At 39.8% G+C, this 7,966-nt stretch overlaps 1 non-coding gene across 1 annotated transcript; it reads right to left on the reverse strand.

The window, feature by feature from the left end:
• Nucleotides 1-2,633: 2,633 nt before the first annotated feature.
• Nucleotides 2,634-2,740, reverse strand: LOC122663505. Its single transcript, XR_006333170.1, has one exon. It is a non-coding gene; the product is annotated as a small nucleolar RNA R71 (small nucleolar RNA).
• Between the last annotated feature and the right edge of the window lie 5,226 nt (nucleotides 2,741-7,966).

Here is a 7,966-nt window from a genome sequence, read left to right on the forward strand (position 1 = left end):
GGGTAGTTAACCTTCCTCAGCCTTTCTCAGCCCAGCTTCATCCGATCAAATGCCTCTGTAAAGAGAATATCTACAAAGCTTCCGTTGTTGATCAGGATCCTTTTTACTTCATAGTTGGCGATGTTCATCATCACCACCAGCGCATCATCATGAGGCCCTGCACCCCTTCGAAGTCTTCATCAAAGACGGATATGGTGAGCCCCGTCTTAGGTTTCTTGCCCAGGGTTTCTATCATGTTCACTCTTCTTGCATGCCCTTTGGCCTAGCGCACCGAGGTCAAGCTTTCACCTGCCATTGGGCCCCTGAATATGGTAGCGATCACTACAGCTAGCGCAACGTTATTTGGACATTCTGCCCTTTGCTCTCGGTGAGGAGATCTACTCCGTCTCCTATTACCCTGATCTCTTGTCCTATCAAGTTCTCTTTCGCCACACCGGTTTTACTGTGTTCGCGCCTGGCGTCCTCCAATTTCTCTGTCATGTCTTTCATCAATGAAGCGATCGAGGTATCCTCTTCGAATCAGGTCTTCAATCTCTCCTTTGAGCTGCATACACTCATCCGTGTCATGACCATTCCTATTGTGGAACTTGTAGAACTTGTGCGTGTTCCTACGTCCGGGATGGTTACCCATTTTCACGGGCCACTTCACATACCATTCACCCTCGATCTGCATTAAAACTTCAGAGCATCATTGGGTGAGTGGCGTGTAGCGGTCAAATCTTAACAGACTTTTTGACCTCTTCTACCATTTTCTACGGTCATCACTTCGGGTCTTTTTCCCTTCCTCCCCGAATTTTCTTTTCTCGGTTCTGGCTCCCTGGTGCCCTATTTTGGCCTCGAGGGTTTATACTGCATTAATGTGCTCCTCACATCGAGCCATCAATTCGGCGATGTTTCTTTGTTTTTGTTTTATTTTGGATCTTGGGTTTGGCAAGAAGGAGAGGAGGAGGATCATCGTTTCAGCTTCGTCTTCATGGATCGTTGTCACAATTGCTACCTTTTGTCGCCTTCCACCATGAATGGCTAAGTTTTTTCTATCTTTAGGGTAGATGAACTAATGGTGTTTGCTATTTAAAATTCTGGTTTGTATGCTTGATTGCTTGATGTTGAGACCCTATCCCTGTTTGGATAATTTTAATTGATGTATTTTGTTGGAAAATTCTGTTTGTGTGATTCATTATTTTTCATTCAAGCAATGGTATTTTGTTCTTATGTGGTTGTACCGATGATGGATTATAGCTGAACGAACCAAGCGTACCAAGCCCTATAAGCGAAGGACGATAGTACTCGTCAAGATAGTCCATACCTAGGAAGAACCCTACACTCTGTGGTATTATTAGGCCTGTGGTTATAATAAACCAAAGCATGCAACTGAATTGAATAGCTATCCATTGGGGATTCGAACCCTAAAGATAGTCTTCTCCTGTATTTGCACAGCGTTGTTAGTTTAGATTTGTTTCTTTTGTTTTTAGTTTAAAATTCAGATTTATTGCAATTTAATTTTTATCACTTTCATCTAATCATCTTAGTAATTTAGCCTTCCAGTTCCCCGTAGATCGACCCCTTACTTTCTATTTACTAGATTAGTTTAGGGTTTTATTTTTGACCGGTTAACGACACGATCAAATTTTGGCGCCGTTGCCGGGGAACTGAAGCACGGTTGCTAGGATTGATTGAGTTGTTTTGTGTTACTTTGTTTTAATTTTAATTTTATAATTGCAGAATTTATATTTTTATTTATCATATCTTTATTAGGTTAATTTTAGTATACCTAACATTTTCTTTGTTTGTGCAGGAAGCCGAGTAGATTGAGTAGGACAAGCTATCCGTTTGGTTTACTTTTAATTCCTAGACTTTATGTAATTAGGGTTATTTTATGTAATTTTTTTATTTTATTCCAACGTTAGATTGGGTGTTTAGGTTTAACTTTAATTCCCCCAACCCCTTAAGCTCATATGTGTAACCGTTCAACGGGGGCAGCACGTGGAATTGCGCAACCGCCAACACCAGGTAAGTATTTTCGTTAGTTTTAAATTAATTATTTTTTTTTTCTTTTTAGTTATGATTTTTATTTTTGGTAATTATTTTTATTAGTTATCACGTTTTAAATTACTAGTTTTAATTTTTGTTTAATTAGCACGTTCAACCTGTGTTGTGCTTTATGCATGGTTGACGTTCTTTCCACCCCAACCTGACTACCCTTGACTTCGAAATAGAGCAATCTGTGGTTAGACCTAAAGATAATAGTAATAAAATGGGTGACGAAAACCAGCCAAGAAGGCCGCTGAGTGAGCACTTCAGTCCAACTGCCTATACCCCTGCATCTTGTATTCAGCTGCCTACCATTCAGGCTGCTCAATATGAGATCAAGTCCAGCATCATACAGATGTTACCATCCTATTATGGACTTGCTAATGAGGAGCCTTACAAGCATCTTGATGAGTTCTTAGAGGTGTGCTCTATAGTCAAATCCAAAACCTCTCTGAAGATGCCCTAAAGTTACTCCTATTCCCATTCTCTTTAAAGGACAAAGCCAAACACTAGCTTCATTCCCTAGATTCGGTTAGGATTTCTACATGGGCGGGGATGCAGCAGGAATTCTTAAAAAAAATTTCCCCATTGACCAGACTAATAGCCTTAGAAGAGCCATTACTAGTTTCTCACAACTAGAGGGCGAACAATTTCATGAAGCCTGGGAGAGACTCAAGGAATTACTTAGGAAGTGCCCCCACCACGCTGTCCCGAAATGGCAGTTAGTCCAATTCTTTTATGATGGCATCCATGACCGATATAGGCAGATGGTGGACTCCTCTTGTGGTGGAACATTTATGCACAAGAATGAGACGGAAGCATGGGATCTTTTTGAAACCCTTAGTGAGAATTCCCAACATCATACTTTGGCCTCTCGGACTGAGATTCCACAGATAAGGCAACCAAAGAAAGGTGGTCTCTATGAGATCAATCCAATTGTAGAGATGACTGCTAAGATTGATATGCTGTCCAAGAAATTGGACTATCTGATGTCTGTAGGACGGCATTCTATGTCCCCTTTCCCAATGAGTTTCTCTCCTCCTAATCAAACTGAAGCCTATGCCATATGTGCTAGCCCTAGTCATTATGTGACAGACTGTCCTTCGGTTGCACAATTCCCTGAATTTGTTCAGGAACAGGTATAAGTGGCTCAAGGTTTCCCTAAATCGGGTAATGATCCTTTTTCCAATACCTATAACCCGGGATGGCGAAACCACCCTAACTTTTCATGGAGAAACTCAGTACCTAATAACCCTCCAAACCCACCATATAGGCCACCATTTAATGTTCAATCTAATGCCTATAGGGGTGAACAACCACCATATCCTCAACCCCAATAGAATCAATCCTTTGAGGAAAAGGTGCTAAAAGCATTAAGTGGACTCGAGTAGAACACACAACTGCTGCACTCACATACTCAGCCCATTAATAAGCTAGAGAACCAACTGGGTCAACTAGCTGATGCTATAAGCAAGAGGGAGGCTAGCCAATTGCCAAGTCAGCCAATAGGTAATCCAAACAATCAAATGGGTCCAGGGAAAGAGCAAGTCTAGTCAGTCATAGTCCTAAGGAGCGGCAAAAGGGTGGAAAAACCTGATGTGCCCTTAGCTACTAATGAGATGTTGCCTACTAAGTCTCAAAGCCAGGGAGAGGCTGAGTCAACCCTAAAGAATATTGGGGGGTGGAGAAACACATGAGTCCATTACTGACACCACCTATGGAAAGCACTCATCAGTTCCCAAGGAAGGGGCTGCACATCCCCATTGTGGAGGGACCATCACCTGACTCTTACATTCCAAAGGTCCCTTTTCCCCAATCCCTTCAAACATCAGCCTCAGACTATTTGGATAAAAAGGGTTCTGTTTGAGTTAAAATAAAACCGCAAGCGTACGGGTCAATCGTAGCTACGGGTCGAACACGAGGAGATATACGCCACTCTATTTAACTAACTTAAAAGTAATGCAAAATGAACCAAATTAAAGTGTTAAATTAAACTAATTAAACTAATTAAACTAACGAAAATCAATGCATCCTAACTCATAAGCATCTAACAAAATTAAGGGATTAAATCGGCGTCCTAACACATGAGCATCTAACCTATCAAACTAAAGCGAATTGAAAGGAATAAAAATGCAGCCACACATATTAACCACATAAAAAGAAATAAGGGAATAAAAATGCATCCATAAACCACAACCATATAAAATTAAAATAAAAGAAATAGAGGGGGAAGAAGAAGAAGATAGAGAGAGATAGAGGAGATGGAGAATGAGATTGAGAGTTTAGATAGTAAAACCTGGATGTGCTTGCATGAATGTAAATGAAAAGCTTGAATACTTGCATAAACTTACCATGGCCTCCTCCTCTAAATCTTTAAGTCTTGTCATCAACTTAAGAACTTAGACTAGAAGGCTTAAAACCTAAAGTAGAATTAAGAAATTACAACCCAATTGAAGACTTAAATTGAAATTAAAGCATAAACTAAACCTATTATAACCATTAACTAAAAATTATAAAAGCAAACTAGAACTTAGAAAAGCCAAAAATCACAAATTAGAAGGAGAAGAAGAGAAGAAATTTCACTCAGTGAATGAGCAAATTTTTACAAGAGAGGTAGGGGGTATTTATAGGTGGAAGAGAGGAGAAGAGAGAAGATGGAAGTGTAGGAGAAATATTCCCTAAGAAAAGAGAATATTCTCTTCTCTTTCCTCTTTTACAATGCCTTGAATCCTAAGAAAAAAGAAAAAAATAGAAAGAAGAAGAAGGGAAGATTGTTTACATAGACCTTCTATTTCTAAAAAAATAAACTTCCAATTCTAACAAGTGCTTCCTTTTCTTTGTAGATATCTTCTCCAAGCAATAAAATCAAAGCATCTTTGATTTTTCAACCTTCCATAGATGAGAAAATATAAATCTATCCCAAGTAGAATTCAGAAGTGCCCTTGAGAAGTTGGAGGAGAGAGAGAGTAAGGGTGATGACTAGGATTCCTTCAAGAATAAATAAAATACCCATTCTGTCCTTCAGAAAACGTGGAGCATGGGGTGCTTATATAGGTCTCACCATTGTGTTCCTTGAGAAAAATCACACAAAATAGACCCAAATTTCATCCAATTCGGAGTTGGGGAGCCCAAGATATCTCAAGTTGAAGTTGGACTGTCCAGAGCCTTCCAAATGGAATCTTTCGGGTACAGTAAAGTAACTTCTGATAATTGCATTAAGGCCCCTAAAATCCGAACTTCCGCTTCACTTTGTCCCCATCCGACTGTCAATAATTATAAATAAACCCCTACAGACCATTTTCACGCGTCGTTACGGAAACGGCCATAACTTCTTCGTTTCAACTCGGAATTAAGTGCCGTTTAAACCACTGCGAAGCTGACTCGATGGGCTATGCATCCATTTACACTTCTAAAAAGCTTAAAAACATCTCCTTAGCATCATCTCCTTCATTTTCACAAGAATTCACCTAAACCCTGAAAAGCACAAGAAAGCACCGAATAACTCTGTCCAATGTGGTAAAATGTATAATTTATGCCCTAAAATTTCACACATAAATGTGCTCATCAGGTTCAAAGATGCAAGAGATGATAGACTTGTTCCAACAAGTTTGCATCAATCTTCCCCTTTTGGATGCTATCAAGCAAGTTCCTGCTTACGCTAAATTTTTAAAAGACCTTTGCACCCAAAAGCGTAAGTTGAGAACTCAAATCCCTAAGACTGTCCATTTCACTGAACAGGTTAGTTCGGTAATTTTCAGCCACCTACCCCCTAAGCTTAAGGACCCAGGTGCTCCACTTATTTCCTGCATCATTGGAGATCTCTCCATAAGTAGGGCACTACTTGATTTAGGGGCTAGTGTGAATATCTTGCCTAGTTCAGTCTATGATAGATTTGGTTTAGGAGATTTGAAATCCACTGAGGTCATCCTTCAGTTGGCTGATTGTTAGTCAAGACACCTCGTGGTTTGTTAGAGGATGTTTTAGTCAAGGTGGAAGAATTGTACTTTCCTGTGGACTTTCTTATCCTAGATATGGATACAGCCACCACAGCTAAGCTTCCCCCTATCATTTTAGGGTGCCCCTTCTTAGCTACTGCAAATGCTTGCATAAATTGTAGATCGGGTGCCATGGACATCTCTTTTGGGAATAAGAAGCTTAGGCTCAACATCTTCAATGCATCCTTAGGTTCCATTCAAGAGGAAGAGTGTTTTGTATTGGATTTATTAGATGAAGTTGTGGCTGATCACACTTCACACATGCTTATTGATGACCCTTTGCAGCACTATGGAGATGAGTCTGAGGCATACACTAAAGAGGTGCATACTTTGCTAGATTCCTCACCCTCTTTCGAACAGCCACCCTGGACAGTTAGGTTTGAGCCGCTTCCTCCTTTGGTTACATCTCCCCAACCTTCTTCGAAACTGACTCATTGGTATGATTTGATCCTTGACCCTCCGTGAGTCACTCTGTTGTCTGGCTAAAGACGTAAACTTAGCGCTCTTGGGAGGCAACCCACTATTTTTTTTTCTTTAGTACTTTTGTTTTTGTGTTTGTTTGTTTTGTTTTTGTTTTTAGGTAGCTGCTACTGATTGCTGGATGTACTATTCTGCCATGTATTGCTAATTTCTGGTAGACTCCTTCCCTTATCCCTGTTTTTATTCTTCTGCATGCATTGAGGACACTGCATACTTTAAGTGTGGGGGGGGTGTGAGACCGATTAGCAGATTTTTATTTTTTGGCTTTTGGTAAGTTTTACATGTCTCTCTGTTACTTTGATGAGAAACACGAGAGAGAGAAACTTAGGAACCCTAATCTGAAGTAATGAAAACCCTGTTGAGAGGACAGTAGCTAGTATGTATCCTAAGGTGGGTTTTGACTCAAACAATAAGAGTCCCATTTTGTCGAAAGGACAGACCACTTGACTGTCTTGTGTTTTTTTGAGCTTTTGATTAGGAGTTGAGACCAAGTTTAGTTTTGGCGTGACATGTAAAAAAAAAAAAAAAAAAAAAAAAAAAATCATGAAATTTTAGTTTTGTTGCTTCAACTTAGTAACCGGGACATCTAGGCCACAAGCCCAGAGTCTCACGTAAAATGGTTGGAGTGACCAGTTACATTATTATTACTTGTATTCTTGAATCCAGTTTGGGCTTGTAGCCTTTTTGGTTCGAGTGAGTAAGCCCGAGGAGTGTTTCACACTCAATCGCCTAAATTTAAATTTGCATTCATGAATTTTGTGTGTATATTCCTTGCAAACACTCACGAGACAAAACTCGTTCACTAGGGGTAACCTAGGGGTTTAAAGGCTTGTTGCACATGCTAAGTGCAACCGTGATTCCTACGAAAGTGAGTTAAGGTTTTTTTATTTTTTTTATTTTCTTTTTGCTCGAGGACTAACAAAATCTAAGCGTGGGGGTATTTGATGAACACATTTATGTGTGAAATTATCTCATTTAATTCTGCATTTTATCTGCTTAGAATGGAGCCACCTTGGGTATTTTCTATCTTTTTCAGGGTATTTTTGGCATATGGGAAGAATTGGAGAAAAAGGCATTTTCGGAACCTAACTTGAGAAAACCAATTTTGAGGAGTTCAATGCTACATAGGCACCAGGCTACCCATAGATCGACTCATAGGTTATCAAGGGCGAGATGGGAAGACGTTTCACTGAAGACCCAGGGGCATAACTATAATTTCAGCAAATTAGGGCATCTTCAGAAGATATCCAACCTTGGTTTCATATCGTCCAAAAAATTAATTGGAGCAACTTTAATTCTCAGACTGGATCCACCCGGGGCCAGGAAAGAGAGATATTCTCAAAAAGAGAATTTTAATCAAATTCATAATCTACATTAAACTCTCTCCTCTCTAATATATCTCTATCATTTAGTACGGTTTAATCTGTCTCCAACTTCAATTTTCTCTCCTTCTCCCTCTC

The sequence above is a fragment of the Telopea speciosissima genome, chromosome 5, assembly GCF_018873765.1.
Source record: "Telopea speciosissima isolate NSW1024214 ecotype Mountain lineage chromosome 5, Tspe_v1, whole genome shotgun sequence".
NCBI classification, from domain to species: domain Eukaryota; kingdom Viridiplantae; phylum Streptophyta; class Magnoliopsida; order Proteales; family Proteaceae; genus Telopea; species Telopea speciosissima.